The following is a 22772-nucleotide window of genomic DNA, read 5'->3' on the forward strand; positions in this document are numbered from 1 at the left end:
ATTCGGGTAGTTTTACTTTTTGCTGTAATAAATAATACTGCAATATATAGTATCATATATGCCCTCCAAGCACATGCACAAGAGTGTCTCAAGAATTTGCATTTCAAAATGGAATCAACAGATTGAAGTATATGGATAGCTTTAGTTTTACTAGATATTAAATAAAAATATCTAACACTTGCATAGTATTAACTCTGTGAGAAGGCACTACTTAATGTTTTTCATTTAATCCTCACACAAACTCAAGTAGATACCTTAGACTAGGCATTGGTTTGATATAAGTATGCTCTCTTTACGTTTGCCTATTACTGTCATTTGTGGTTCACAGATGAAGAAGCTGAGGCATATCTGAAGTAACTGACAATATCACACAGCCAAGCAAGGGAGGAAGGCTTCCTCCAGAGTCCAAGCTCTTAAACACTAAGCTCTCCTCTGCCTGGGCTGCAAAGGCATGGAAAAAAGTTATTTTCCAAAGACTTGCAGAAATTGCTATAATCAGGCATTTCCATTTTTGCCAATCTTATGTGTATGTTAGTTCATTATTCCTTTATTTTCAATCCCCTAACTAGAAATTGAGCGTTTTTTCATATGTTCACTAGCCATTCAGGTGTTCTGCTGTGATCAACTCTTCATACTTTTCTTTTGCCCATTTTTACATTGGGTTGTTTTTCTTATTGATTCATAGGTGGTTTCTACATATCCTAGAACTAATTCTTTGCCAACTATATTTATTTCAAAGACCCTTCCCAGTCTATAGGTTGTAACTAAGCCTTTTAAATACTTTTATAATGATGAGTTCCTGTCATGGCTCAGAGGTTAATGAACCTGACTGGCATTCATGAGGATGCAGGTTCGATTCCTGGCCTCGCTCAGTGGGTTAAGTATCTGGCGTTGCCATGAGCCATGGTTTAGGTCACAGACAAGTCTTGGATCCCACGTTGCTATGGCTGTGATGTAGGCTGGTGGCTACAGCTCCGACTGGACTCCTAGTCTGGGAACCTCTACATGCCGCAGGTGCAGCCCTAAAAAGACAAAAAAATACTTTTATTTATTTTATTTTATTTTGTCTCCAAAAAATACTTTTATAATGAAAAAGCATTTCAATGCTAATATAATTAAGTTTATCAACCATTTTGTTTTTGCTTTTCATGTCTTTATAGTTAAGAAATCCTTCCTCATACAAAGATTATAAAGATACTATCTATATTCACTTCTAGTAGTTTTAAAATTCATATTTAATTATCTAATCTTCCTGGGATTTATCTCTGAATTTATCTAATGCTATTACATTGTACTGACATTATTTAACAAGACCCATCCTTTCTCTACTGATTTATAGTGGTAACTCTCATGTATCAAGTGCTCATATGAGTGTGGGCTTTTGCTGAGCTCTCTTTTGTGCCAATCTGTTCATTAATCTTTTTGTTTATCTCTGGGAAAAAAGCACCACATTGTGTTACTCTAGCTTTATAATCTGTCTTCATATCCGGAGGGCAAGCCCCTCCTCTCCGCCTTCTTCAAAATTGTTTTAGCTTCTCTTGACCCTTTATATGAAAGGCCTTTTGGCCTTTTTGATATAAATTTCAGGATCAATTCGTCAAGGTCCATGTAAAACTCTATTGGGAATGTTACTGAGTTTGCAATATATTTTTTTTCAGGGAAGAAATAACAAGAACTATGGTATCAAGTCTTCCCATCTATTAACATAGTATATATTCTATCTGCTAAGTTTTTTTCCTTATGTCCTTCAGTAATGCACTTTAAATTCTCCATAAATAATTTGCACATATTCCTTTCTAGTTACCTTCAGTTTTTTGTTGCTCTTCGAATGACATCTTTTTTCTTGTTTCTATTCTCATTTGCCTATTGCTGATATGATAATTCAAATTGTTTTGTATGTTAAGCTTTCATACAGCAACTTTGCTGAACTATTTTATTACATCTGACAATTTATAAAGTCACTTGGATTTTCAAGTTTACACTAGAGTATAATCCACATAGAAAATGTTGTCTTTTTCTCATGCTTATACTCTTTTATAACATTGGCTAGGACTTCCAACAAAGTCTTGGGCTCACAAAGAGGAAGGAACATCCTCAAAGTCACCCAGTTAGATAATACTAGCTAACCCAATGTTGAATACCAACACCATGTCTCCTTGTCACTATATAAACATTTCTCTCTGAAGGAGATTTCCCCCTTGGTCTTCTGTTAGATTATTAGTTTTAGATGACTGTACAAAATTTTTAATTAGGTAAAAGAGAAAGATGCAATCACATGAACATTAAAAGTAGACTGATAATGAAATAGTAAACTAAAGATAGTACATTTTTTACATTTAAGTCGTCATGGGAAAGCTTCATTACATGATTCAAGTCATACTGCTTAGCAATAGCTCTTAGAAATTTCAGTCATCAGCATGATCACTACAAGAGAATAAGCTGCAAAACTAATCTATAAAAGCTAGATACATTTACAGCTAGAAATAAATGAGTACATATCTAAGTGTGTTCCAAAATATGGCATTGTTCTTTCTGTATCTATAATTTTTGAGTTATTGTAAAGGCTAAAATCTTCCTAACATCAGCCATTTTTAGTTTCTCCATTCACATCCAGCACCATATATGCAGACAGTGGGTTTAACATTTTGGTCTTCACTTTCCAAATTTTAGGGACAGACCCTTTTCCCTTGAGAAAAATTGGCATATGACCACGGAGTCTAGTGCTTCCTTTCTGGCAAGTGCCTCTGGAGTAATGTTGGCATACCATTAGCATCAAAACTGCACTGTAGAGAGCAAAAGTACGTGTCCTGCTATTATGCAGATCCTTCCTGGGCTGGATTTTGGAAGAGAGAGAAAGAAAAAAGCCAAATGGCTTTGCTTTTGTTACCATTTTAATGACTACTTTCTAGGAGTATCACATTAGTTCTAAGGTACAAAGATGGACAAGAATTCTCCCTGTCTTCCATGAGCTACAAGTCTAATGAAGGAGTCAGTTCCCAAAACACTAACTCCCCAGTGGCAAGTTTTCTAGTGGATACACATCCAAAGTGCCACAGACACAGAGAGCAGGTACCACCTAAATCTATATGTTTTCTCCAACAAGACTGGGGCTATGTGAGCAACTAATCCTCAGTAAAACTGGATAAAGAATCTTTCAATAAGCAAGGAACTTCTACAAACCACTGATGACCTTAATATATAAAAGCTCTTATACATTAAAGATTGATCCTCTATTGACATTGGGCAAAGGGCATGCTCAAGCAATTAAGAAAGTATGAAATCCAAGTGGCCAACAAGCCAATGAAAAGATGTTCAGCCTTATTAGTCATTAATTAAATACAGAACAAAACATCAGTGATGTGATCAGCCAGACTGACAAGTATTCAAATGATTGTAACTGAGCACTAGCAAGGATATTGGGAAGGGGGTCCTCGCATTGTGTACAAGAGTGCAAATTGATATAAATTTTATAGCGAAGTCTGCTAATGCGCATTAAAATTTTAAAGCACTGTCTTTTAATACAGTCATTCCATTTCTTGGAATATATCCTCAGAAAAATAATCAGACAAGAACACAAGGATGTAGGTACATAGAATGCTCCGTATAAATATGTTTAAAACAGTAAAAAAAAAAAAAAAAAGTTTTAAAATTTGTATTTATTTGGTTAAATAAAATATGGTATATCCACCATTGGACTGTTACTGCATCTGTTTTAAAAGATGAAGTATGCAACTTTTGACTTCAAAAGATGTTCAAGATATACATTTTAAGTGACAAAAGCAGTTTATAAACAGTATGTTGAGTGAGATCCCATTTATATAAATACGTATGCATAAGAAAGAAAGTCTGTGCACTAAATGGCTAGCTTTGGCTATCTGTGGGAGGATGAGCTTTGCAAGGGAACTTCCACACTGCACATTTGAACATTTGAATGTGTAGTTTGAATTTGTCATGGAGCATATGTTACTTTTACACTCAAAAAACCAAGATATCTCTTTTTAAATGGGGGAAGAGTCCTTTACAAGTTTATAGGATGATATCAAAATGTATTTTATATAAATATTATATTTTATGGAATTTTGTTGGTTTATAATAACTTTTTCTAAAACTTCTTATTAATTTATTTGAAAAAAAATTCCAGCAGCTTCACTGCTCATTCTTGACCCTAAAATATACCAGGGCTATAAACATATAAATCAATTTTTAGAGTGGTTATATAGAGGTCTTTAGCATCTTCATACAGGAAGCCTGCTTCCTCTTCTCCCCAAATACATGGTTTAAGCTTCTTTGTGGTTTTATGTAATTCTACAAAATGCTCTCATTGAAGAAGTGTGGCTCCATGTGTGGGTGGTAACTTCTAAGCTTATGTTGGTAATCAGTCTGTATTTGAGGGTTTTTTTCCCACTTCAAGTAATTAGCCATTAGGACAAGCAAAACACATTTTTTTTGTGTCAAGTATGCAGCAGATTTCAAGGGAAAAAAAAGATGGCAAAGAAATACTATAAAGAGCCAACATAAAAAGAATAAAAAAATATAACCATCAGGAAGACATCCTGTGGGATTTTTGTCAGGTGTTTGGAGTTTGAGTTTTTTGTTTTTCCGGTTTTTTTTTTTTTTTTAATAGAACCAGTTATTGCGGTTATGACAGTAAGTACGACCATGTCTACAACCAACTAGCAATAACATAATTGAAGATTCTCTGTATGGCCATCTCTGTTGTGCCAACACAATTGTGTGAACAAACCTGTTTACTAGAGATAAACCAGGTTCAGGAACAACCACACTCTGTACAGTCTTCTTCCATACCAGATTAAGAGAAAATATTTATCAACAGAGTCAGACTCCTTTGCCATATATTATAAATCACAGTCCAATACAGAGGATAAAATGAGAAAAATCTGAGATCAACACTTAATCAGAAATTACCAACTAGATCTTGTATTAAATTATTAATCTCTGACTAGGACATCAAACTGTACCCAGACTGAATCAGGATCAAAGCAGCATAACAAACTAGCCCCTTCACTACAGTTTCACTTAGCGGAATGTCTGGAGGTAGGCGCACTCAGGGTAGGGTGAGTGGATCAATGATATAAGAACGGCACAGGTTCATTTCTATGATTCTCTTGACCTTATGGTTGCTCCAAGCATAAACGTTATAAGAAAAGTTCCATGGCAGAAAGAACAGGGTGACTCTCCCCAGCAGAAGGGAAAATATTTCCTAGGATTCCCCCAGCTGACTTCTTATGCTGTTGGCTAGACACCTAAACCGATCAAAGAGGAACAGGATTGTTGTGATTGACTCAGTTCATTCGTGATTCATCACCTAAGGCTGTGTGAGCTACAGTCTCGATTGGATTCTGTTAGCAAGGAGGAGGTGGAACAACCATGGAAGAGGCTATCAGCAGCATGTGACATAAAAAGGTTCCCAAATAACAGGCCAGGCAACCCTTGACCACCCTGGTATTCAAAGTTTTCTCTACGGAACCCCTCCTAAGAATTATTCCTAAGAGTCACAGTGCCAGAAACAGCCCTAGTTTCAGAGAGACTTTCCTAGAAAACTGTTCCCAAAGTCAAAACTTGTACTCTGCTAAAAAAGTGGAACATCTTCATCAGCAACCTTTGAAAGTCTTCTGTGAGAAACAATGGGTACCACATTCGCCTTTTGGGAAAAATCTGTGGATGAAACCAGTCAAGAGCACACTTGGGTTCCTTCTAATGAGCTTCTCCCTGAACGGCCAACTATCACTGAGGCTGGCAGGAGTAAGTGGGCATTTTCTCATCTAGTCCTGAAAGCAGACCTCTGGGTTTGTGTCTAAGAGGAAAAGGCACAGCATCCAGTGGCACAGATGGCCCTGGCCCAGGCAGCCTTATCAAACCTCATTTGATGGGGCTGGTTAAATTATACATTTGCACTTCCCTGTTCTTAGAAGGTATACCTACAGGCAAAACCATGTTGCAAAGTCAAGGACATCATAGCTATTTTTTTAAAAATTGAATACTTAATATATGCCAGTCACCAAGCTAAGGGCTTCACACACAAGCTAAGCTAATCTTATCTCACTTAATCTTACACAAGAATCATATAAAGTTGTTGCTGACAGTTTACCCTCATTAATAACAATACTGAGAACTCCAGGCCATGTGTGGAGGAGTTGGAGTCATTCAGAACCAACTAAACCTTGTGTGCATCATCTGCCACACTTCCCTTTACTGTTGACATGTGCATAGCAGATAAAGAAATCACCTTAAAACGACGCCTTATAAACTGATCATTGTGATCACAAATACCCAACACAGTGAAGCCCATAAACCCTCCCACCCTGCCTGCCCTGTGTCCTCACCAGCAGTCAGCAGTCACTCTTAGACTCTGGATATCTGGTCACCAGAATGTGTGTGTGGCTCACTGGCCACAGCCCAATGCTGAGCTTAAAAAGATGGGTATAGAGATGTTTTAGAGATGTAGTATTAGAAAGATGACCAAACCTTTAAACCTCAGAATCTTATATCTTCAGTTAGGGTTCAATTGCAGAGAATCTAATCTAAGCAGAAAGCGTTCTAGTGTAGGAAATGTGGTACTTTCCTGAATAACTGAGAAGAAGGGCTGGAGAAGAGTCTTTAGGTGGAGGCTTCAGTACTGTTTCCTAGGACAGCTCTGCAGAACTGTCTGCTGGGTGATAGCCTCCTTTGCCACAATTGAAGTAAGATGTATCAGTGGGGCTCAATCAGGGGAAAAAAACACTTCTGTTGTCATTTCAGAGAGAGGAAATTTAATACAGGTATTGGTTACAAGGGTGTTGGAAGGGCTGGAAAGACAGAAGAATAAAACAAGGTTGCCCAAAGATCCTTAAGAGCAGGAAACCATGGCTGCCCGTGGCTGGAGGAGTAGAGGGGAAGCAGCATGACCCAGAGCCCAGGATCACTGTGGTGGTGAGGCTCCTGCTGAAGCTGAGCTGCCAGAGCCCACACTCCACATACTGCTGCTGGCATGCAGCCTACCCACTGTCCTCACCAGATGCTGGAAGAAAGATGAAACTCACCTATTCCCCATCCCTGCCTTGCCATTCTTCTGACACTATCAGTATTAAAAACAAGACAACAGGCCCCAAATGAGTCACTTATGCTAAGCCCCATGGCGCCAACCTGAGACTTAAGACTTAATTACAGTTTTGGCTCTCCCAGAAATGGAATCGTAAACCAGTCCCTCAGGAACCACTTGGTCAGCACCAGTGAGGTCATCTGCCTGACAGACCCCTGCTATCCCCCAAAGGAAAGTGACCTTGCCACAACCAATCTACTTCTGCTAGTTATAACTTCCTTGTTCTTGCTCCATTCTGCATACAGAAGTTTTTCATCTTGTACAGCTCCCCAGAGCTCCTTTCTATCTGCTAGATGGGATGCCGCTGGATTCAGGAACGGTTGAATAAAACCATTAATATCTTTAAAATTTCCTCCATTGAATTTTTTTTTAAACACCACCCACTGGCAAAACCTAATTATGGACCAGTTAGAGAGGGAAACTGCACATGTGGTTTTTACAGTCTCCATGCCCCCTACACAGAGAGCACAAAGGGTTGGCTTGAGGTGGGAACAAACAAACGACCAATGCTTCAGAAAATCAGAAATAGGTGCTGCAGCTATCAGCTCCAGGAACATCCTACCTCAGGTCCAGTGCTCTTGTCTGGCTCCATTCCTGTCTTCATTTCCTGGGGCTGCCATAACAAATTATCACAAACTGGGTGGATTTAAAAAAAAAGAAAAAACATATTTATCCTCTCAAATTTCTAAAGGCCAGATATCTGAACTTAAGGTGTTACGGGATTAGATCCTTCTGGAAGCTCTGCTCCATGACTCTCTCCAAGCTTCTGGTGAGTACTGTCAACCCTTGGTGTTCCTTGGCTTAAGGTTGCATAAGTCCAATTTCTACCTCCCTCTTCACATGGCCTTCCCTCTGTATCTCTCCTTTTCTATCTCCTATAAGGACACTTGTCACTAGATTTAGGGCCCAACCTAATCCAGGATGATCTCATCTCAAGATTCTTACATGAATTGCATCATGAACACCTTTATACCAAGTAAAGTCACACTGTGAGGTTCTGCATGCCTCAGATTTTTGGAGCCACCATCCAACTCTCTACCATCCTGAACTGGTAGCTTCTCTTAGCTTTGGCACCTCCCCAGGCTATGTTCACAAGGATGATTCATCAGCCTCCAATACTCTGATTCCTCCAGATCACTCTGGGAGTTTCTGTTGCCCCCACATGCCTCTCAAGATGTTATCCCAAGAGGGATGGGAGAAGGAACCTCCTTCTCTTGGCATAAGTTCAAAAGTAATTTAAAAACAACTGATATTCCAAATAAGCGTGCAACAAATGATCCCCAGTATGATATTAATAATTACTATTGTGATTATAATATAAAATGAGAATTCAGTGTTAAAATTATCTTACATCATCATACATCAAAAATAACCACACTCAAGTCATTAACAAACGTAGTATTTCCAGCCCATACAAAAACACTACTGATACCTGTCAGTGATCATTATGACTGAAAACAAAGTTATGGAGACACAGTGTGTAAAATGTATAAGCTTGTTTTTTTATAAAAGCAAATACTGCAAGTCTGTGTGCCCGACGCACCATGAGGTCAAGCAATACCAAAACGTCGGAGCAGGAAAAGGTTTGTTACAAGGCCATGCAAGGAGACAGGAGGCTCATGACTTAAAAACTCCAGCTCCTAGAAGGCTTTCAGCAAAGTTCTTTTTTGGGAAAGGTGAGGGAGGTGCGTGGTTAGTTGCTGCAAGCTTCTTGGTGTCATGGTCAGATCACAATGTTCCTGTAAACCTCCATCAAACCGAATGTTATTCTCTCTCCTTTCAGCCAAGGGAGCCACCACCTACTGGCCTTTAAAGAAGCAGGGTGGTGAGGGTCAACCTTGGAGATCCCTCCAGGCTCTAAAGCTCTAAAAGCTTAAATCATAATAACTAAGCAGCTTACCCTCCCCATTAGGTAACTGGCCCGAATTCACACGAATTCCACGGAGAAGAGGAAAGAGAAGGGCAGCATCCTCGCCCAGGGGCTGTGGGGCTCAAGGTCAGGCCCTTGTTGAATGAAGAACACCAGGCCAACCAGTGATGAGGATGGATCAGAGAATGTGCAGGAAAAGCCCACCCCGTCCTGGGCCCCAAGTCCTTTAGGAACCGAACAGAGCAGGATGGGCAGAAGCTCTGTGGGCCCTTTCCACACGCGGCTCCAGCAGCAGAGCCAGGCTCTGTAAATAGCTGCCACGGATTCCCAGTCTTACCCCCACCCCCATCTTACCTGGAGCCAAGACTGGAAGACCAGGAGGGCCTGGAGGGTGATAGAGAACTGAGATCCACGCCTCGCCACATTCCGCCGGGAGGACCACTACTGCTAGCTAAACGAGCGGTGGAAGCCAGCGTCGCGTGCTAATCTCGCGCAAATCTCGCGCTAACATCCTTGCTGCTAAAAGCTAAATTCCCACCCCGCCCCTATTACAGTATCACAGTGGAAGCCTGCTCCTGAATCTGCTTACTGTCTACTGAGTTTAGCACTCTAAGAGTAAAATGTGGATTAAGAGGAAGGCTTCACAAAGATGGCAGTGTTCTGTCATTGGGTAATTTTTTGGTTTTTTTGGCTGCAACTATGGCAAGCAGAAGCTCCTGAGCCAACAATGATCGAAGCTGAGCAAAGGTGGTGACAACCCCAAATCCTTAGTGGCTAGGCCACCAGGGAACTTCGGATAATTTTTATTTTAAGACCCAGGAGCTAATATTGTCTCCTAGAAAATAGATTCAGTGGCATTTTGCTTTTTGACCTTTAAAAGGACAAAATCCCCAACAGAAGGCACTTGCAACCTGGTTCTCTACTCTTGCTGATGTGAAGATATTTCCAGCAGCCACCACTGATGGATAGAAATGGGACCTCTCTCTTGCCCACATTGTTCATTTGTTCACACATTCATGAAGAGACACTGAGTACTTACCATGTGTCCGGCCCCTGGTGAACCGCACAGGACCTGTCTCACAGAGCTCAAAGAACAGCAGGACAGACAGGAAAGCAAAGAGGGGAGTCTGGGTGAATCATAGTCCTTATATGCAGTCGTGGAAATGTATACATTTCTTAATTTGTAACCTAACCTCCTTTCTGTTTCAACCTCCCACTTTCCGCACAGTAGCAGAAATGTCATCAGAGTCCATGGGGGACCTCCTCTTTCCACAGTTGCATATAAATTTGGAGGTAAGTCTTAAAAAACATTGAAGAGTTACTTGGAGGGGTTTGGAAGTGCGGCGCTGTCCCTTAAAGCCAGTTGAAGCTACCTGTCCACTTGCATGTGCTGAGACATCCAGCATTCCCTCTGATGCTTGGTATCAGCCTCTGCAGTCACCACTGAGAAGTGGCCTCTAAGGCATGATCTCCCACAGTTCTGTACACTGTGCCTGAGCTGTGTTGCGTGGTGTTCTGGGACTCTAGATTTACTGCATACATGGTCCATCAGCACAGTTCTGCTACCAACCTGGGTCTCCACATCCATTTTAAGGTTCCATAAACATGTCTGTATCGGGTCTTTCTATCCCTCACCTCCATCCCCCATCCCCTCATTAAACAGTTCTCTGGAAGTGTGTAGCAAGAAACCATCCCAATTATGATTCAGGGACCTATTCTCTTTCCCTTTCATGACTCCACCGTCCTCTAGGTCCCTAGAGACTTCTCCATGCAGCCAGCAGAGGACAAGAGATGGAGATGTAGAAACCTTCTGCTTGGGAGGTTTCTACAGGGCAGATATGGAAGAAGCACAGATCACTCTTGCCTGTATTCCACAGGTCAAACTTAGTTATGGTCTCATCTGACTATAGGTGAGTCTGAAAAATGTCATCTGCTATTCTGTCCAAAAGAAAAAAGAAACAGGTTTTGTGGAGTTCCCATCATGGCTCAGTGGTTAACGAATCCAACTAGGAACCATGAGGTTGCGGGTTCGATCCCTGGCCTTGCTCAGTGGGTTAGGGATCCGGCGTTGCCGTGAGCTGTGGTGTAGGTTGCAAACGAAGCTTGGATCCCACGTTGCTGTGGCTGTGGCGTAGGCCGGTGGCTACAGCTCCGATTCGACCCCTAGCCTGGGAACCTCCCTATGCCGCTGGAGCGGCCCAAGAAATGGAAAAAAGACAAAAAAAGAAAAAAGAAAGAAGAAACAGGTTTTGGTGAGCACAATAGCAAATTTTGCTACAAGAGAGAGCCCTTCTACCTCTAAAATGTTGAGGAAACCTTTTGCTTCCCACTCTCCACATTGCTCCTCTGAAACAATGAGCATATAATAGCCTCCCAGGGAGGCTATGATATATTATGCAGCCACACACATAATTTAAATTGTTATAAGTGTTCTGCAAGCAGAGGTATGGGGTGTTCTGGGAACACACACAGGCCTTAAAGAATTTCAGCAAGTGAAAATGGAGAAAAAAAGACCGTGATGGGGTTGGTGGCATAAAGCAGGTGTTAGGACACCAAAGCACTGGATTTGTTTAGGACAGAAGAACAAACAAGGCTAAAAAGATCACTGAGTAATATGAGACCCTGCCGATGATTTACATCTCATCATCTAATTAACCTAGCACTAAATAATGCCAAAGTATTCCTTGTATTAAAGAGTCCTTCCTCACTGAAGACTCCTCCTCTAGATATGCCTGGCAGATGGCAGGGCTCATCCCATTCACTGGGTTGGTCATTTTCAAAGTGCATGACATGGAAACCAAAAACTGTCAAACATGCCATTTTGTATAGTCCCTGTATTTGCAGCCCTGACCCACAACCTGGAAATATTTGTTGAGGGATCCCCACAGACCAGCACTGTCCAGCCACTATAGATGAGTTTTTAAAAGATAAAACCTCATAACCAATATCCTTGCTTTTTTAATTTAGCTGTAGAAATACTGCTAACAATCACCTAGCTTTTTTCTTTCTTCTTCTTTTTATGGTTGCACCTGAGGCACACAGAAGTTCCCAGGCTAAGGGTCAAATCAGGGCTGCAGCTGCCAGCCTACACTACCTACAACCACAGCAATGCTAGATCCGACCATCTGTGACCTACACCACAGCTTGTAGCAATGCCAGATCCTTAGCACCTCATGGGGGTTTGATCCCTGGCCTCCCTCAGTGGGTTAAGGATCTGGTGTTGTCTCAAGCTGCAGCAGAGCTTCCAGATGAGGTTCAAATCTGGCGCTGCTGTGGCTGTGGGCTTAGGCTGGCAGCTGTAGCTTGGGTTGGACCCCTGGTCCGGGAACCTCCACATGCTTTGGGTGCAGCCTTAAAAAGAGAGGGAAAAAAAAAAAAAAGCCAGACCAAAAAAAGAGAAGGATGCAAAAGGGGTGGAATCAGCTCCTAAGAACTGATTTCAGTTGACACCAAGTTGAAGGGGAACACAATGGCAGAGGAGAATAAGGGTGTGAGGAGATAAGCAAAGAGAACAGAAGAATCTGGGCCATATCAATACTCCACCTTTTGCGCAGAGAAGGTATTTGTTGGTACATTTTGATTTTGTAAGTTATAGACTATTCTATAAAACTCTCAAATTAGGAATATAAAAATGGGGAAGATCCTCAGTAGAAAACACAATATGCTAAATATTCTAATGTCTCCACAAATCTATCTTTAATTTCTCATGCATATCCATGGTCATATATGTGTACATAGCGTACCCTCCATAACAGTTTGCAAGAGACATGGTGAATCTATTAGGAGCCACAGTGAAATTTTTAAGAGAAAAGAATGAGAATAAAAAAATGGAAAAATATGGTTTCCAAAGAAGATAGCTTGGGGGAGAGGGATGGGCTGGAGTTTTGGGATAGAAATGCTGTAAAATTGGGTTCTGATGATCATTATACAACTATAAATAAAATTCATTGAGTTATTTTTTACAAAGAATAAAAAAGAGGGAGTTCCTGCTCTGGCACAGTGGGTTAATGATCTGGCTTGTGGAGGCACCAGTTCGGTCCCTGGCCCTGCACAGTGGGTTAAGAATCCAGCAATGCTGCAGCTGCAGCATAGATCATAGCTCTGGCTCAGATTTGATCCCTGGCTCAGGAACTTCCATATGCCTTGGGTGCAGCCAAAAAAGAAAAAATGAATAAAAAGAAAAAAGAAATTAAATTCTAAATTTCATGATACCCCCTAGTCACAGCAGGATGTAGCCTCGTGCAGTAGCGTAATAATGGACTTCCTAAATCAACTGCAATTGGATTCAAATCCAGCCCCCCCCCCCAATTCTGTATTCAGCTGGTCAAATCAAATTACTTAAGCTTTCTGAACCCAAGTGTACTTATCTAACAGGATAAGAATAACCTCGCCATCGGTAGATTATGGTGGGAATTAAATGAGATCGCATGTGTAAAGTACCTAGCTGTTTTAGCACATCCTGTGTGATCAGTAAGTGTTGATTCCCTTACATTCCTTAATGATAATATGAAATGAATAAACACCAGCCTTGTTCAGGAAACCCTAGCAAGGATCACATGATAGAAAAGCAGTTGCTTTGCATTCTAATCATAGGCAAATTCAAATTAACACTAATAGTATTTGCAAAAGAAAACGAAAATGCTCTCATACAATAAGCTTGAATTTCTATCTTAGGAATTTGAGAAATTCATTTTTTCCACTTGTTAGGATCTCCCTTGAGAGGCAATGATGAGATGAGATGAAAATAGGAAAGGTAAGGGAGGGAATGCTTTAACCGCAATTTGGACAATAATTTAAAAGATGATTCTGGGGCGTTCCCGTCATGGAGCAGTGGACACAAATTCGACCAGGAACCATGGGTTGCGGATTTGATCCCTGGCCTCACTCAGTGGGTTAAGGATCTGGCGTTGCCATGAGCTGTGGTGTAGTTTGCAGATGCAGCTTGGATCTGATGCTTCTACAGCTGTGGCCTAGGCTGGCCGCTGTAGCTCCGATTGGACCCCCTTGCCTGGGAACTTCCATATGCCAAGGGTGCAGCCCTAAAAAGCAAAAAATAAAATGAAATAAAAATAAAAAGATGATTCTGAAGAGTCCCTTACTACCGTGCAGGTTAACCTGCTCCAGAGGACTTTGCCTCCTCCAATGACTAAAGATGACCCATATAACTCACCAACTTGTGTTTTCCCACCAGTTTCCCACCACCCCCAAGTCACTAGAGACACCGGGGATGCTAGGAAGTGTAGCATCCCTCTCTAATAGCATAAATCAAATAGCTACAAGCAATATAGGAGCCAAAAAAACAAGCTAAAGCACAATTTGTGTCTAGAACAAACTTTTGATGTAACGAAATACAGAGAACAGAGAAATATATAAAAAGTTATTTCATTTTATTGAAATGATTAAAAGAGAAGCAGAATTTGAGAAAACACTAAGAATAGCAAACAAGCTTACATCCATTTTGCTGCTATTCCTACTCCATGAAAGAAAAATCTAGAAAGGAGAACAGTGGCAAATGGAACTAAAAGCTTATGGGCATGTTTTGGCAAAGCTCAGGGAAGGGTAGAGTCAGTCAAGATTCATTAAGCACCCATGAGTACCCAGGGGAAGGCAGCAGGTGTTCACAGAGCCCTCTAATCGATTTTAGATTCTCAGAAACTCCTGAGGGACACTCTGTGGGTCTTGATACTTTCTCCAAACACTGAACAAAGACCAGGCAGTGTTCTATGCATTGCTAATTTCAAGTCCTTTCAAGTGATAAACAAAATCTATATAGTAGCAATGAAGAGACCCAATGTGTTGGTGTTAGTGTTCATCATTTATAATCATCCTGCTTGGTGCAATCAGCCCTTCAATCCCTAAACTCTTGCTGAGCTTCTACTAAGTGCCAAGCACTAATCCAGATTGCCTCCTAGGACTTCGCATCACAGGAAAGAGCTAGAGAGGTAAACAGAGAGATACAACAACTTCTGATAAGTGAAATGGTAGAAGCAATCATAAGGAACTCAAGATACTCTTGCTAAAAGAAATGGGGTATATGGAAGTTCCCATTGTGGTGCAGCAGAAACAAATCTGACTAGTATCCATGAAGATGCAGGTTCCATCCCTGGCCTCAATCAGTGGGTTGGGGATCCAGTGTTGCCATGACCTGTGGTGTTAGGTCTCAAAGACGAGGCTCAGATCCTGCATTGCTGTGGCTCTGGCATAGGGCAGCAGCTGTAGCTCCAATTCAACCCCTTGCCTGGGACATTCATATGCTGCAGGTGCGGCCCTAAAAAGCACACACACACAAAAAGAAAGAAATGATACATATGTTTTAAAAGATAAGCAAGAGCCATGCTAATAGAAGCCAGGGTGTGTTGGTGGTGATAATGTTGGGCCAGGTAGCTGAGAGATGCTGCGGAAAGGCACAAGGCAATCATGAGCATGACTTTGGGAGCCTGGTATTTGAGGTTCCAGCTAGCATGGGGTGGAGAGAACAAAGGGTTAAGGGTGGTAAGGAAAGTGCTGAGGTCAGGTTAAAGAGGTCAGCAGAGACCAGAAATTAAAAAGCCTTGTATGCCCTAAGAGTTTGAATTTATCCTAAAAGTAGCAGGAAGTCATTGTAGAACATTTAGCAGGGATGTTCACAGCTTAAGATTTGTATTCTTCTCACTGCAGCAAAGGTAGAAGATGCACCTAAGGTCACAGCGTAAAACACTTTTTTGCCTGGGATAGAGTAGGTTGCCATTCCTCCATCAGAAGAAGTACAGGGAGTACAGAGGGAGAAACATTTGGAGGAAAGGAAAAAAGAAGAGCTTAATTTTGGTGCCTGCCATTCATCCCAATGAGTGTATCCACTTCGATTTATGAAAGAGGTTTGGGATAGTGGCACAGACCAGGGACAGAGGTGACTGTGGATGCCATGGAGTCAGGACTAAGGGCTAGCTAGTACACTCTGGCATGGCTGAATCTGATGCTTATGGTCAGTGTCTGTTCTGGTTTGTCAATGCCCAGCTGCACCAGTTATTAAATATTGTGACTGTCACCTCTGTATGAGATGATCCAGAGTAACAATAGGAAAGGGCAGAGGATAGACCCCTGAAAAATGTTCATGTGTTTATTGGAAAAATGTTATTGGAGGAAAGATGGAGAAGGAAAAGAAGGGAGAAGAGAAAAAAAAAAAAGAAGAAGAAGAGGTGGAGGAGGGGACATGGGAGGGATGGAGGGGGGAGAAGGAGGAGGGAGAGGGAAGAGAGATAGATTTAGGAGCAGGAAACACCAGGAGGAATGTTTAAAACAGGGAGCACAGCCCATAATGTCTGAAGAAGGGGATCACATGAAGGAGAGAAGATCCTGAACACATATATATTTTGAGAGAGAAAGCAAGATGGGTGGAGGAGGAGTAAAGCAACAGAAGGGAGCAAGATGAAGAGTGGGATGACGTGGCTGAGGAAACAGGAAAGGTGGGGCACAGAACCTTCTACTATAGGAACAGGTGGATTGGTATAATTGGGGGAGGAGTTGGGAAAGGACTGAGAGAGGGGATGTAGCAGAAAGTTAAGGAAGTTCATCTCAGGTTGTGGATGGCAAGAGTTTCCACCTGGCACTTTCAGAGAAAGAAACTCGAGGAGAATGTTGTGCGTTGAAATGTAAGGCGTGGGCTGGAGACTGTGATCTTATAGATCCTTACTGAAGTGCAGTTTCACTTTTCCAATAGCTCTCTGGATCCTGGGCATAAAAATAGAAGAGGTAATCACCTGTTCGATTTAGCAGTAGAGTCTTGCCAGAAAGATGCAGGGGAAAGAAAAGAAAGCAAGAGAATTTCCAAAAAAAAAAATGTTATTAATAACATCATGAGAACTATACTTCTTTGAGACTTAAGAGAGGAGGAAGAACAAGGAGGAACTGAAGATCACGAAAAATTAAGGAACACATATAGTGTGACTAGAGAATAGAGAAAAGAGAAATAAGAGGGCTAGAATAATAGAAAAGGGGGCTGTAAAAATGTAGACGTTTAGGGATCTTGCAGGAAGAGCAATTCAGATTGCTTCAGCATAGCTCGAAGCTGGGTGATATGGAGGTTGGTTGAGCTGTTAAGATCTGAGAACCATGGACAGAGGGCATTGGGTGTGCTGCCCACCTCATAGCAGTCCTCATAGGCATGTGCATGTATCATTTTCTATGAGTTGTCCATTGTGGTGAGAAATTTACAGGTCAGCCTTTTAGAAGTAAGCACCATTATTACATTTTACATAAGAAACTAAGGGTCAGAGACATTATACAGTGTGCCTGCTATCACACAACTGGGAGAGGCCAGAGCTGTGTTTTAAGCTCAGTTCTCTTTGATTCCAACACTTGTGCTCCTTTCAAGAATGACAGTGGAGCTTGGAATGAATAGGAAGACATGAGCCACAGCCCACAGTCATTACTGAGCACCAGAGTGACCAGCTAAGACAGCTGTGAAGGAGAACGGTGAAAGGCTTGAGCCTTCAAGGAGAAAGGCTTTCGTCTGAGCATGCAGGAGTGACGGTGTCCTGGTGGTGCTGGGGGTCCGGACAGTGCCCTTCAGTCCCCATCCTGAGGTTCTTGGACAGAAGAAAGTAAGCTGTGGTGATGGTTCTAAATGGTGTTGGTAAGAAGTTACTGTTTTGCCTCCAAAGAAACCTGAGTCCAGATTTGAAGGAAGAAATGAGATTGGGAATTCCTCTTCTGGCTCAGCAGGTTTAGAAACCAACACAGTCTCTCTGAGGATGTGGGTTTGATCCCTGGAGTCGCTCAGTGGGTTAAGGATCTGGCTTTGCTGCAAGCTGCCAGATAAGTCAAAGATGTGGCTCAGATCCAGTGTTGCCGTGGCTGTGGTGTAGGCTGGCAGCTGTAGCTGTGATTGGACCCCCAGCCTGGGAACTGTCATATGCCACAGGTGTGGCCCTAAAAAGCAAAAAAAAGAAAAAAAAAATGAGATTGGATGGTTCCATAAGCCCTACTGTAATTTGCAAATGGCTAGAGTACCCAGGTTAAACAGGACAAAGGAGGACTTAGGTCTCTTGAGAAGCAGCCTGCTGTAGCCTAAATGATCACTTTTCTGAGGGAGTGAAACAAGGGCTGGAAAACTAAAAACTAAAACAAAAACCCAGGGAAGCTATTGTGTAGGCTCCATAAGGAAAACAGGCGTTGGCTCTGAGGCAAATCATTCTCATCACTGAAGACTTCTGAAGGCTTTGCTGATTACCTCACTCCTCTTGATATCCATCCTTTTGGTCCCTACAGTCTCTGATTTTGCCTTCTATCATGCTGTATATTATTCATTGTTGTATATCGGTGACTGCAGAATGCTCAAATAAATGGCTTATTCATCCTAGCCAAGTACTAAGCATACCGTAGGTGCCTAATAGGCACATGTTTGATTCTCCAGAGAAAATGACAAAAGCTTTTAATGTACCACTTTGTGTTTGTTTCCATCATCTCTTAATATATATTTCTGTGGCTTATACATAGTCTTATTTTTCTTCTGAGAACTTGAAGCTATTAGGCAGGATGTGCTCTGAGAAAACTATAACAGTCATAACATAAAATCTCCAGGAAAGATGACCTAAGCTTGGCCTCGACTTTGTCCACCACATGGAGACAGCTAGCAGACGGGTTGCCACAGAGAAGGAACTGGCCTCTATGGAATCTGCACAGACTTAGGCTCTCAGGCATGACCCAAATTTGGGCAAGTTTAGAGTCCACTTTTGTTATTTAACCAAAAAGAAATGATTTGCTTTGCTAAAATAGAAATTGCATTTTCAAAAGCACATAAAGAATTATTAATAACTCCATTTTTTCCATCCCATTCAAGCCTTCCCAGCTTGATGGCATATTTTTTAATCAAAAAATATATCTCAGGAGTTCCCATTGTATTGCAGCGGAAATGAATCGGACTAGTACCCATGAGGATGTGTGTTCGATCCCTGGCCTCGCTCAGTGGGTTAAGGACCCGGCGTTAACATGAGCTGTGGTATAGGTTGCAGACATGGCTCAATTTCTGCATTGCTGTGGCTGTGGCATAGGCTGGTGGCTGTAGCTCTGATTTGACCCCTAGCCTGGAAACTTCCATATGCCATAGATGTGGCCCTAAAAAGCAAAAGAAAAGAAAAGAAATTTCCTTGCTAAGAAAATGGCCAATGGGTGGGCTTCCAAAGTTGTTGACATTATTTTTGAGAACTATAAGATGTCTCCTCTGAGGACTGATGAGCTGAAGGAGAAAGAATTTTTTTTTTCTTTTTTGTCTTTTTGCCATTTCTTGGGCCGCTCTAGCAGCATAGGGAGGTTCCCAGGCTAGGGGTCTAATCGGAGCTGTAGCTGCTAGCCTATGCCAGAGCCACAGCAACGCGGGATCCCAGCCGTGTCTGCAACCTACACCACAGCTCACGGCAACGCCGGATCCTTAACCCACTGAGCAAGGCCAGGGATCCAACCCGCAACTTCATGGTTCCTCGTCAGATTCGTTAACCACTGAGCCACGATGAGAACTCCAGGAGAAAGAATTTAATGATCAATTTACCTTGGGCTCACACCCACTGTCCAGTCTCTAAGTACCATGACATGTCAGGCCTGCAGGTATTGCTGCTAAACTTCATCAAACAGATACATTATTAGTCTTTTAACACCAGCAAAACTTAGCTGAACAGCCAAACAGGCTATCTTCACTTACCCTGGAGAGTAACAGCAGAGAAGGTGTCACTAATCTGCTTCCCACACGAGGGTCTTGACTATATTCAGTCATTTGACAGAATGAACTAGAAGCTAATACATGAGACAGAGCCTGGATGGATCCAGGCAAAAGCTAATGGGAAACTTACGTAAAAATAATCAGTATGCACAATTAGACCACCTCAAGAAGATTTGTTTTGGGGGGCTTTTCTTTTTTTGCCTGTGCCCACAGCATGCAAAAGTTCCTGAGCCAGGGTTTGAACCTGAACCACACAGTAACCAGAGCCACAGCAGTGACATCAGGTCCTCAACCCACTGAGCCACTAGGGAACTCCCATTTTAAAAACGTATTTGTTTTTCAGTGTGCTTAACACATCTGAACTAAGCTCTATAGTTTATAAGTCTGAGGACCAGAACAAAGGGTGAAGAGAGTGAGGGGACATTGGAGTGGACACTGGAGAGGCTGGCTGAGGAGGGCTGTGGAGTCTCTGCTTTATTCACAGTTGGATGAGAAGCTTTGGGTGGGTCTTGAGAAGGGAGTGGGGTGATCTGAGTTTGTTTTAATCACTCTCCTGCATTATAGAAGAAGGCTTTGAGGGGCAGGCATGGCAGTGAGGGGAGCTGTTGGGAGGCTTTGACAGGGGTCCAGAGGAGACAGACCACTGGCTGCAGCTGGCATGGCAGCAGTGGGAAGGAAGGGATAGTTATAAGGCCCAAGGCAGAGGAAACAAGACGTGAAACTAAATGGCTGAATGTTTTTTAAATGGAATGAGCAACGTAATTAAGAATGAGGCATGGGATGTATCATTTTTGTTCATTTTACTAAGATTTTTATCTCCAACTTGAAATGTTTATAATATTTTTATCTCTCAAGTCCAGTAAATGTCATATTCTCATAACTCAAAATAACAAGTTAAATAAGCAAAATCTTATTCATTTTGGCCTCTTTTTTTAACAGCATTTCATGTATTGAAAAATAATTATGAAAAGGAATATTCAGTCTGGTGGGAGCATTGATAATTGTTCTGGAACTAATTCTACCTAACATGATTTAATAGGATTTACAGAATTCTAAAAATAACCAATTTAAATTAGACACACCAAGATTTAAATCCATAAATGCAGTTAGTTTAAAACATTGGCTATGTTCATAGCAGCACTATTCACAATATTCACAATAGCCAAGACATGGAAACCACCTAAATGTCCATCAACAGATGAGTGAATTCAGAGATGTGGTACATGTATACAATGGAATATTACTCAGCCATAAAAAGACAAACTAATGCCATTTGCAGTAACATCTAGCAAATGTTACTCTCATACTAAGTGAAGTAAGCCAGAAAGAAAAAGACAAATACCATACGCTATCACTTACCTGTGGAATCTAAAATATAGAACAGATGATCCTATCTAAAAATACCAAACAAACAAAAGATAGGAACAGAGCCAAGAAGAGCAGACTTGGGGTTCGGGGTAGGGGGGAAGGAGTGGCAGGGATGGGCATTTGGGGGGTTTGGAGATGCAAACTGTTATATCTGGAACAGATGGGCAATGGGATCCTACTGTACAGCACAGGGAGATGTGTATGATTGGGCCACTTTGTCATACAACAGAACTTGATGAAACACTGTAAATCAACTATAATTTAATAATAATAATAATAATAATAAAGAAGATTTTTTTAAAAAGTGTTAGTCCCCTCTCAATCACATATCTACTCTTAAAGAGAACAAATATTAAAAGTGACTAAGACTATCAGTCCATAAATTTACATGGGTATGTAAAAAATATCCATATATAATCTTTAAATCCATTTAAAATCAACTTTGATCCCTCACTCCACTCAACCCTAGCGGGGTAGTTCTCAACAGGTTCCTTGACTTCCAATTCCTCTGCCCCTAGGGAAGTCTCTCCTGCCCCCTCTTCATAACTTAAAAAGCATTCCTTTCTCTTCTCTGTCCGCTGAAGTAATCAGTTCAGTGAGGTCAGAGTTTTTGGAAAACAAAAACCAGAGATTAAGGTTATTAAAGGTGACTTCAGTTTTCGCCCCTAACATCAATTTCTCCTAAAGCCTGGACTTGTAACAAATAAAAGACTTCCTTTTAGCAAATAAAATATCATAGGAGTATTAGAATGTTGTTATAAAAGACTGACTTCTGCTTTGCTGACACTCTCCAGCCCTCTTGCTTATTTGCTATGATAGAAACTAGCTGCTGGGAGTTCCCGCTGTGGCTCAGCGGTAACAAGTCCAACTCAAGTATCCATGAGGACATGGGTTTGATCCCTTGGCCTTGCTCAGTGGGTTGAGGATCTGGTGTTGCCTTGAGCTGTGGTGTAGGTTGCAGATGCAGTTCGGATCTGGTGTTACTATTGCTGTGGTGTAGGCCGGCAGCTACAGCTCTGATTTGACCCCTAGTCTGGGAATTTCCATATGTCATGGTGTGGCCCCAAAAAGCAAAAAAAGCAAAAAGAAAGAAAGAAACTTGCTGCTATGTTCTGGACTACTATAGAGAGAGGCCTATGTGGAAACAAACTGAGAGCAGCCTCAAGCCAACAGCCTATGAGGACCTAAGGCCCTGAGTCCAACAATTGTGAAGGAAGAGAATCCTGCAGACAACCACATGGGATCTTGGAGCAGCTCCTTCCCTACTTGCGCATGTAAATGAGACCAGAGCCCTGGTCAACCTGACACAGCCTGTGAGAGACTCTAGAGCAAAGGACCCAGATAAGCTGCACCCAGATCTCAACCTGCAGAAACCACAAGATATAAATGCTGTTGTTTCAGCCACTAAGACTTGGGTGAATTAATTTGTTATTCATCAATAACTAACACAAATTGCCAAGCATTTGTGGTGCCCTTGTCAAAGCATGAATTTCAGAGAGCCAGTGAGAGGGTCCTACACTGTTTATACACTGTGCCTATCAAATGTCCTGTTCTTTATATGTGTTAAAAATATTTACTGATGAATGACAGAGTAAATTTAAATAAAACAAAGAGAGACACATTGTAGACAAAAACCTTGAATAGGTTTGTTTTGTTTGGGCTGTAGTATACAGTAGCTTGATGTGGGATCTCAGTTCCCAGACAAAGAATTTAACCCAGGGTACAGTAGTAAAAGCACCTAGTCT

General features: G+C 41.6%; 1 protein-coding gene across 1 annotated transcript in view; it reads right to left on the reverse strand.

The window, feature by feature from the left end:
- The window catches only part of SLC35F1 (solute carrier family 35 member F1), a 476339-nt gene extending 466867 nt beyond the window's left edge, over positions 1-9472 (reverse strand). Inside the window, exons 1-2 of the mRNA XM_084958208.1 lie at positions 9324-9472; positions 7662-7735 (exon numbers count right to left, since the gene is read on the reverse strand). The gene's annotated coding sequence lies outside the window, so the exon portion shown is untranslated. The remainder of the gene's footprint in view (positions 1-7661; positions 7736-9323) is intronic.
- Positions 9473-22772: the final 13300 nt, after the last annotated feature.

The sequence above is a fragment of the Sus scrofa genome, chromosome 1 (assembly GCF_054392235.1).
Source record: "Sus scrofa isolate SSC_HxYL_T2T_F1_AM1 chromosome 1, Sscrofa_HxYL_maternal_Yorkshire_Landrace_v2.0, whole genome shotgun sequence".
NCBI classification, from domain to species: Eukaryota; Metazoa; Chordata; class Mammalia; order Artiodactyla; family Suidae; genus Sus; species Sus scrofa.